Source organism: Lepeophtheirus salmonis, unplaced genomic scaffold (assembly GCF_016086655.4).
Source record: "Lepeophtheirus salmonis unplaced genomic scaffold, UVic_Lsal_1.4 unplaced_contig_5251_pilon, whole genome shotgun sequence".
In the NCBI taxonomy this organism is placed as follows: domain Eukaryota; kingdom Metazoa; phylum Arthropoda; class Copepoda; order Siphonostomatoida; family Caligidae; genus Lepeophtheirus; species Lepeophtheirus salmonis.
The window spans coordinates 4,473-14,434 of NW_027294749.1; the positions used below are offsets into that span (position 1 = coordinate 4,473).

Genomic DNA, 9,962 nt, shown 5'->3' on the forward strand with positions numbered 1-9,962 from the left:
ATGGGCACATAGAAATTGCACACTGACATAACCTTGAATACCTATTTCATACACGACCAGTCTATATCCAATGGTATGGAAATGGTGTGCAGTGAGGCTTTTTTTTAGAAAGAAATCAATTTAAACATTTTATTTCTGTTGAGCAACAAACCTTATCTATAATTCAACTTAATAGTACTATAAAAAACGAAAATTATTAAAATCAATAATGGATAAACATAAACATACAAACGTCTACTAAAACAAAAATACACTAAAATTTAATCAAAGACATAGAATATAACTAAAATTAACTTATCATGCAAAGATAAAGACAAAAACACTGAACTATAGAGTTTGTTTATACAAAGACTATCCGTTTTAAACGCAAAGGTGAAGTTTCACAACGGATAAAACACTGGAGATATCATAGTACGGGGAAGCAGGTTTCGCATACAAGATGGGCTGAGCCTTTGTATTACTTCCATTAATAATCTACTCCTTTTTTCCTGAGCAAAGAGAAAAAAAATTATCCTTTTTTATGTTATAAAAATCTAAATGTTCCTCAAAAGGTTTGCCGATGACTTTATAAATTAGAATGAGCGTCTCGCATTTTAGTAGAAAATGATCAATCCTATCGTCCTTGGTACGACAAAAGCCACACATTCTGTTATCTACGTACAAAAATATGTGTACTTACTTCTAAAGTAGCAGATAGTATTCTATACTTTAGCCATTTTTCTGATGATGATAGTAAGTAGTTTTTTATTACCATTATACTTTTTCTTACAGGGTAATTTATTGCTCTTTGCTTCAGGTATACAACAAAAGGTTCCTATATCGAAGTTTGACTAGATTTCCTATGATCCGACGTACTAAAAAAAATAAATCGAAGACGTACTGGCAATGCAAGTCTTGGAACTGGGACATAACTCCCAAAAACTAACTTGTAATTGTTGGAAGTCCATTTTATTTATTGAGTCACCTGAATTTGCTGTTTTGTATGGATAATCGACTCCACTTGTCCGGAACATCATATCAATGAGAGAATCTCTGGTAGGAAATTTTCTCCTAAAGGACTTCTCAAAGAAGAAGAAGACCTAAGTAATCCTAGAAGTCTTTTCATCATTTCCGAATAGGTTGTCAACTTTTCCAGAACCCTTCTAATATCTTTGTAGAGCTCACTCTTGTACTTGTTATCTAAAACATTGAGAGATGAGCACTCCAGAAAATTACACAGTAATTGATAATTGAAAAAGCAACAGTATACATATATATTTCTTTGTTATAGGTGACCTCAAAGATAATAATAATTTTACTCATAATTAAGAAAAAAAATGAAGTAATGAATGCCGTTCATTTATTTGTTCAATATTTAAGCTTGATATTATATATAATATTGTTACATTCTCCGTTTACTTTCTTCATTATATTTGATTATTTCGACTTCATTTTGGGTTTTTTATTGTTGTGTAACTATTTTTAGTGAAATTTACAGATGAGATGTTGCAATTATATTTTTAATCTAAGTTGTTAAGATAATATTGATTAAGTATACTTCCTCCTCTAGGAACGACCGGGTTTCAAACCTACGTACTCTGAGTTCAAGAGAATAATTTCTCTTGAGCGTTTTGTCCATTAAGTTACTCTTGCCTATGTTATTTCTATATTGGAATATGGATTTTCGTTATTTCCTTCCCTAACATCTGCTTAGCATCTGCTTGAAGCTGATATAATAAAATTTAATCACACCTAACCTGCTCTCCTCCAAATTATTTTTCAAAATGTCTGGAATATTACGTTAATTTTAGATTGAAATATTATAAATTTCGTTGAATTAAATTGTGGTAATATCAAGTACATAAAGTACAAATTCAGGTCTGTTGCAGAAACGCTCAGGTCGAGGATCATCGTCATTGTTGACACCTGAAATTTAGTTTTGTACAGTTAAAGGGATTGGGTATATACTCAATTTTTCAAACAAACCTTTGCATAGTTTTTGAGCCACTTCGGGTTTTACGCCATATAATTTTGTGTGACGTTTGAAAGTCTGTAGTGTCTCCTTAGAGGACTTTGATATATATAGAATGCCATTAGAAACAAAATTTCCCATTATCAGGAGTGCAGAAACCACATGTTTACAGGTCCCATGTGGGCCGATTCCTGCTGCACATTCACAATGGCTATTTTCATTTCAGCTTCAACTATAACAGAAAATAGTGTTTTATACATGTCTTCTTTTGATTCCACGTAGTTCAAGGCAAAGATTGATTTTTTCCCCTTTGCGCATGGACGCAATATCCAAATTTTGAATATCGTCCCCTACTTGCCGATGTATAACTAAAGTTGATGAGGCTAAAAAATTTACGGTACAGTGTTGTTTATCTGTCCATATGGTGTTTTTTTTTCTAACCTCAATAAGAACATAAAAAAAGTGGGAAAATATTAAATATAATATTGTACAATATTTTAGTAAGTATGACTGACGTTCTAAAATAAAACGTCGTAAATAAAATACAAGACTTTGCATGAATATAATTGACATTAAGAATAAAGTAAAATATATACTTGATATCATTTCATAGTTGCTTCATGTGAGTACAGGTGATACTACGAAGGCATTATTTGGATTTATTGGTTAAACTATAACTTAAAGTTTTTCAACTACTTTTTTAGTTTGGTCAAATGAAGGTATTTTACTTTTACTTAAGCATATATTTAAAAATTATAATTATTTTACAGACAAAATAAATATCTTTAAATAAAATTGCAAAAAATATTAAAAATTGTTGACACAGATAGTAATGCACTTCTTTTTCAACAATATTTTTAGTACTTACGTCTTGTATTGAGAAATGCAAGTCCTTTTACTTCTTTTTAAATGAAGCCACATGGCTTGTATCAACCAAAATTTAATGTAATTCTAGGGTTGCCAGATTAAGTTAAGCTAATTCTGGTGAAAATCGGCTAATTATAATAATAAACTCCTAAAAAGTAGCTTTAATTATTATATAAAATACCTAGGAAAACTATTAAAAAATTCATTTATTATATAGTTTGCCTGACACCATTAAATTATATATAATGCCTAATTATACATATAGGCGCTAAGATAGTAATATCCCTGAAGCATTTAATTGGCCAACCAAGAATGACAGAAGATACTCATACTTCTAAGAATATCATTTTAAACTCTCAGTCTAGCAAGACATCCTATGAAAGCAACAAAAGAATTAGGATCATTACGTTGAAAGAATGATAACAATTTCAAGAAAGTCTGATGGAACTACATTCTCATTCTTTAGATGTGATTATTTTACTTTTCTACCGTCATTTCTATCTTCTACTAGAACAAATTGAGTTAAATCTGATGTAATAGGAAAAAAATGAGATTGGATACAATTGTGTGCCGTTCTCAAAACAAATTGAAAATGTCTTTAAAAATGATCTGGCTCCAATGAGTAGATACACAACAATACTTAACCGAAGTTCATTCGTTCATTCAATATGATTCAAAATAGGAAGGAGAAACGGAAAACATATATAACCTCTTATTTCTTTGGTATGAAAGATTGCTCGCCCTTTGTTCCCTTAATCTTACAAGTTACCAACGAAAAAAGTTACAACCATTGTTGCAAAAATCAGTGACTATTTTTCAATTTTCGTTATTTATGATACGGAATCAAATTAGAACACTTTTAGACATTGTGACGTGGAGTTGGAGATAATTTGGATGGTAAAAAGCAAAATGGCATATTATAATAGATGAAGTAGAAGTTTTGTTATATATATCTACTTACCTAATAGGTTTGATGACCATTAATGTAGATGTTCCGTGTGTATGTATGTTCAATAATATAATATATATAATGTATGTATATAGTATAATAGCAATTACTAAAGTCTAAAATTTTAATGAGGTGCATCATCAATTGATTAGAACCTTAGCTATCATAACTTTATATAGACGAATATATAGTTTATTGATATAAGGGTGCATAATGGCCTAAAAAATAAGATGATTACTTTTTATGAACTGAAATAGCAAAAAATCAAATGATTCCTATTAAATCAATGAGGGGGAAGGACTTTAAACACGCAATAAAGTCTAAGGTTTGCATTCAGGACAAGGAATGACTATCTTATGACTAAATGACTATTGATATGTCCTATTTTCTTTTTGTTGATATGAAATATTAAATTTCATATTTTAATTTATATGTGTCATTAAAAAATTACTTTGCACTTTTAAAACAAATATATAGTATATGAAGTTAATCATGAAGGGTTTTATTTTTGCGGCTTTTGTCTTGATTGGAATAACAACTTTTGAGGCTTCCATGTTAGTTCAATAGAGAGTTAAATTTTTTATTATAATATTTAATCTCCGGACAAAACAGACCATCTTTTTGTTTCAAGGAACATGGCTTGAAATGAAGGAAAAAGGAACTGGTGCTGTAGGGTACTTAAAGCAGTTCGGCATTACCGATACCCATGACACTGTATATAGCAAAGGTCCAACTACGATGGAATGTATTCAATTGACTGAAGAAGGTTACAAAATTACAGGCATACGTAATATTCCAAAAACTTCTTGTTCATATTTTATTTATATATTGCATATTTTATAGGATCCAAGGGTCTTCTAATACATCTATAATTTGGAAAAAGGGAACAAAATTTCCATATAGCTTCTCAAGAGCTGATTTTGAATGGAATGCAGTTCAGAGACAATGTTACAAATTATAATATAATGCATTTCAATCCTTAGAACAAAACAGAGGGCTCTCTAGTTTACTTCACTCAACGTATCATTACACGTGAAGGGTTGCAACGAATAATACAGCTTTCACTCTCTACAACAATCTAAATTATTTCCCTAATATTAAATAATGAATTTGCAAACTTTACATCTAGTTTGGATAAATACGTCCATGCATCATAAATTACTGGTGTATTAATGACTAGCTTAAGTACGCGGCATTACTCAGAGTTTCATAAGGGACTTGAACTCATGCTCTATTGAAAAGTTGTCTTTCAATTGGAAGGTGTTCATAACATACATTTTATCCTTCAAATAAGTTATGGCTATTGCGATATTTTCCCGAGCTTCATTTTTAAAAAAAAAAACTTTTGTAATTATAATCTTTGTTATTAAATTCCCATAGGCAATGATATTCAAAAACTGATTATATCAATAATATTTCATCCATATTAATTAATAAATGTATTTTTCTATTGATTAAGATAAAAATAAAATGTTTCATTTGGAGAAGCATGTATTGAAATGTTAAAATTTACAAATATATATTTTATTATTTTGAGAAGTACTGTATTGTCAAACTTATTTTCTGGTATTAGTTATTATAATTAGATTATTTAGAAAATCTAAGAATTTCCTACTTGATTTTTATTGAATTTTTATTAATCTTTATACATATATATAAATTTAACAAATAAATGGAAAAAGTGTTTTTTTAAATAATTGAAGAAAAACAACAGCATAACAGCTTTTAGTATAATAGGGATTACCAACTGCAAAAAGCTGCTCACATTTTTGAGGATATATAATATTCAGGTCCGGTTATGACTGACAATTTAATTGAAAATACCTAAGGACGATACATTGAATTTCAATTTAGCACTGAAAAACGGTATTTTCCAGAAAACTCAAAGAAATTCATTAAATTTTTTAAATCATATTATCAAGATATTCAGTAGACATAAAAATAGGTAAATCCCTGATACTTAGTTTTAGATTTCTGATTTTGTTTTTGGTAATTTTATGTCTTACTTTTATAACTAAAGAGGTCTTTGTCTTTGGGAACTAATTGTAAACTAAAATGTTTATTTATATTTTTATCAAATGGCATTTCCCAATTGATTATGAGTTTAAGTGCTATTAATATTATATTGATGTAATTTGATGAGGTTTGAATAGTTACTTTAGTTTAGGTTTATATGTATTTGCAGGAATAAGATCACTTTTCATTACAACTTATGAGTTATGACCATTGGTGATTATTTTATGTCCCCGGGTATGTTATAAAAAGAAAACAGAAATTAACATGGTACCCCTTCCAATTTGAAGAATATTTGAGAGTAAAGCAGCTTATCTTTCATGGTTTTTTATTAGATTAGCTCAGGCCTAAGAGAGTTGGAAAGAAAGAAAACAAAAATCCTACTCCGTATATACATAGGAAGAAGTAAGAACATACTCATAGACAAAAATTACTCCGATGAATATCCTCAATTCGAATCTGAGTCCAACGAGGACTACTTTCACGAAAGAAAAAGAAATTTGGAACTGTGTACAAGTCATTTAGTTAGTTCCAATTCTGAACATTTCAATTTTACAATTCCACTCTATATTGTTAATCATCCAAATTTTGTTAAGTTCTTAGAGGTTTACATAGGGAAAATATATTGTGTGACTGCATTGAAGTGTTTGGCATAGTATTCCACTTCTTTAAGACAATATCCCTAGCGCGTGAGGATAGGTGCTGGTGGAAAACTTGGCATAAAGTAGTAAATTTATGTTTTCTATCACCTGAATTTATAAATACTTTCTTCACTTCAGAGATGAGAGTGTCTGTATTTTCGAAATAATCAGGACAGAGTGTTGCTATTCTGTTCAAACCATTAGCTAAAAAAGTGACATGCAACATAATTGGAAAATGTTGTTTAGTGTCTTTCGTCTCTCAAATCAGAGACAAGTACGTTGCTGATACTTTTTACACAACACATACACTCGTTAGATACCTTCCAAACGAATGAGATAGGAAGACTCAAAAAAATAACTATCTAAAGGCCCAACCAATACTGCAGTCACAGACCGCTGTCGAGCGTCTGTAGTTTCGTCCAATGCAAAAAATACATCCTTGACCTGAAGTTTTGTATAAATCTTGGTCAACAATAATTTTCTTTGAGACTCCATTGATTTGGTGATGGAGAAGCGAGAGGGAATGACTTTTCCAGGATAAACTTCCATGAACTAAACAAAATTTTGATGATTAACCATATAGAGTTGAATATTGCATGAAAGAAGCATTTTGGTCATATCTGTAGTAAAATTAGAATGTTCAGAATTGGAATTAATTATATGACTTGTATACAGCTCCAAATTCCTTTCGTGAATGTGGGGTTTACGGTGTTGTTCTACGTTGAACACCTTTAGAACTATGGTTCCATAATTACAAAGACAGCATACCAAAAATCTGAAATCATCGTGTAACTCCATTTATTTTTACAACCATTATCAGCAATCCATGATTTTAAATTATTTCTATAACACATTTTATTTTTTAATGATCTTACACAACTTTATTAATTGAAGACAAGAAATGTAATTAATTATTGTACTTACAAAACCAAATCTAAAGTCAATACTTTATCTCAAACTTCATCATAAAACAACTTTACGCGTTTCTAAAACTTATTAAAATTTCAAAAAGTTACAAGTTACTTATTTATATATGATCTTGAATATGAATTTTGATATGTTTTCTCCTCAAGAATGAAAAAATAATGATAACAGCTTTTAGTATAATAGAGATTACCAACTGCAAAAAGATGATCACACTTTTGAGGATATATAATATTCAGGTCCGGTTATGGCTGACAATTTACCTTTTTAATAAAAGGCTTTTTTACGCTCACATTTTACGTTGATAAGATGAAAACAATTCATATTTGTTATTGTTTCTTTGACAGCTTTTTTCAAAAATAACTATAGTTTCACTATGAAGCAGTACACAAGCAACGCCTGCAATTAAAATTTATTACAAAAGTGGTGAGTCTTTGATCCAAACTTTAAGAGTGTTCATTCAAGTTGATGCAAAATCAACCATTCAACGTTTGGTGAAAAATTTGAGTCCACATACACGCTACATATGACAGTGAGACAAAGAAATGCATGAAGTGTAAAAATATTGCCGCATGAGAATTGCATCTTTGTGACATCGTTGTGGCGAATTTACGAAAAGTATATCTTGAATTATACCAGAACTTGTTTCTGAAGCCCATTTGACCACTTCAAACGTCGGGAATTCGTAAAATGGGCTGAAGGAAAATTCAAAAATGATCCTGATTTTCAACGTAAATCTGTTTATGTATTTAAGTACTGAGTTTTATGTATTATAAATAGTGTCGTCTTATGTAAATATATTTAGAGTATAAATACACATGATCATATAAACAGTGTGTAGTATCATTCCTCCACGCCATTTCTTCCTCTCATCTCTCCCGGTCATCCTGATATCTCCACCTTATAAAGAAGTTTCTCTCGTTCGTCAAGACGCAACATTGGCGACGAGGATGGGATCAGGATCACGTGACCTCCCTGCTGTGGGATCATCGGTGAAGCTAGCCCTGTTGGAGTTGGGTAGCCCTTTTTCGTCGATGGGGAGAACGCTCGTTCGTCTACGGAAGGCGGAGCAATATGGACTCTGCCTATGTTTGGGCCTCGTGGAGGAAGGAAGAGAACCTTGGTCACTTTCAAGAAGTGAAGTGTGTGTCGGGTCCGGGACCACATAATTAACAATGGATTTATTCCTACACAATTTTGGTTCTCCTCTGTTCCTACTCTCCCGTTCACATCATTGGTTGATGGATGTGGAACGGTCTCTCTTATGGATCATCCCGAGTTGGATGAGGGTACATCGAGCAAGATGTCTCCCAGGGACGAGCAGGGTGCTCGGGTCCTTAAAACCTCGACAAGGGTGAGTGTTGTTTCTCCCAGGGACGAGCAGGGTGCTCGGGTCCTTAAAACTTCAACAAGGGTGAATGTTATTTCTCCCAGGGACAAGCAAGGTGCTCGGGTCCTTAAAACCTTTATGAGGAGTATTGTCCTCCTTTCTCCGGTGCGCGTGCTGAGAGCACGGCACGTCTATGGAGATAAACTTTTAAAATACAAGGAAGAATGCTTTGTCCTCGCCTGGACATGGATGGAGCGGATCTATAGGCTGCTGTTCATGGAGAGGAACCTGTTTAAGCACCGCCATGGATTTGGTGCTTGGGGGGTGATGTTATGTATTTAATATGTCCTTTCTGGTTTTTATCTTCCTGTATATTCGTTTATGTATTTAAGTACTGAGTTTTATGTATTATAAATAGTGTCGTCTTATGTAAATATATTTAGAGTATAGTTAGAATACACATGAGCGTATAAACAGTGTGTAGTTTCATTCCTCCACGTCCTTCTTCTCCTCATCTCTTGGTCATCCTTATTATAAATAAGCTTGCGTCTCTCCCTCGTCAATTGACTTTGCATTCCATTGAGTTCGATAATATTGTGCCAGATGATCTTTGATTGGTCATTTAGAGCTTTGTTTCAGCGTAAAGTATCTATTACTTTTTGAACTCAATATCTATTTCAATATGAGTAGTTATCTCCCTCAAACTCGGATCCAAGTAATGTGGAAAATTTTTGCACATCAGAATATCTGCATGATCTTCAGGAGCAAAAATAGGGGACCATTATAGAGCGTCCACAATCATATGACTTTTTAGTCTATGATTTAATTAGTCGTTAATGTGATAAAAGATAATCTCATTCGTAATCTTAGGTTCAAAAATGGTGCTATCCATTTCTAGTCAAATATTTAAAGGACTGCTGGGATCCTCATCATCACTTTTCAGCTGCACTTCATTTTTGTAAATTATGAAATTGTGGATAGCGTAGCTCTCTTAGAGTTAAGCACAGGAAACTTAACCAATTATTTTAAAGATAAAAATATTGAAGACTTTGTCACCATGAAGTTAAAAAAAATCTGTAAATTTTGGAACTGTTTCATAGTTTTTTAGAGGTTGATCCAGGACTTTGGAATGGTAGGAAAGAAAACATGGAGGCATCATAAAAAGTTGCTTCACTCCACGTATGCAATGATCTTTCTGAAAGAGGAGCAGGGCTTATCACATAATAAATTGGGTTTATAACAAATTAAAAGTCACAACTTCAATGTCTTCTACAAGTCATGGAAGAC

The 9,962-nt window shown here is 31.8% G+C and overlaps 1 long non-coding RNA gene across 1 annotated transcript; it reads left to right on the forward strand.

The window, feature by feature from the left end:
- Positions 1 to 417: 417 nt before the first annotated feature.
- Positions 418 to 1,494, forward strand: LOC139907524 (uncharacterized). The gene is made up of 2 exons (XR_011784205.1): positions 418 to 732; positions 797 to 1,494. It is a non-coding gene; the product is annotated as an uncharacterized lncRNA (long non-coding RNA).
- Positions 1,495 to 9,962: the final 8,468 nt, after the last annotated feature.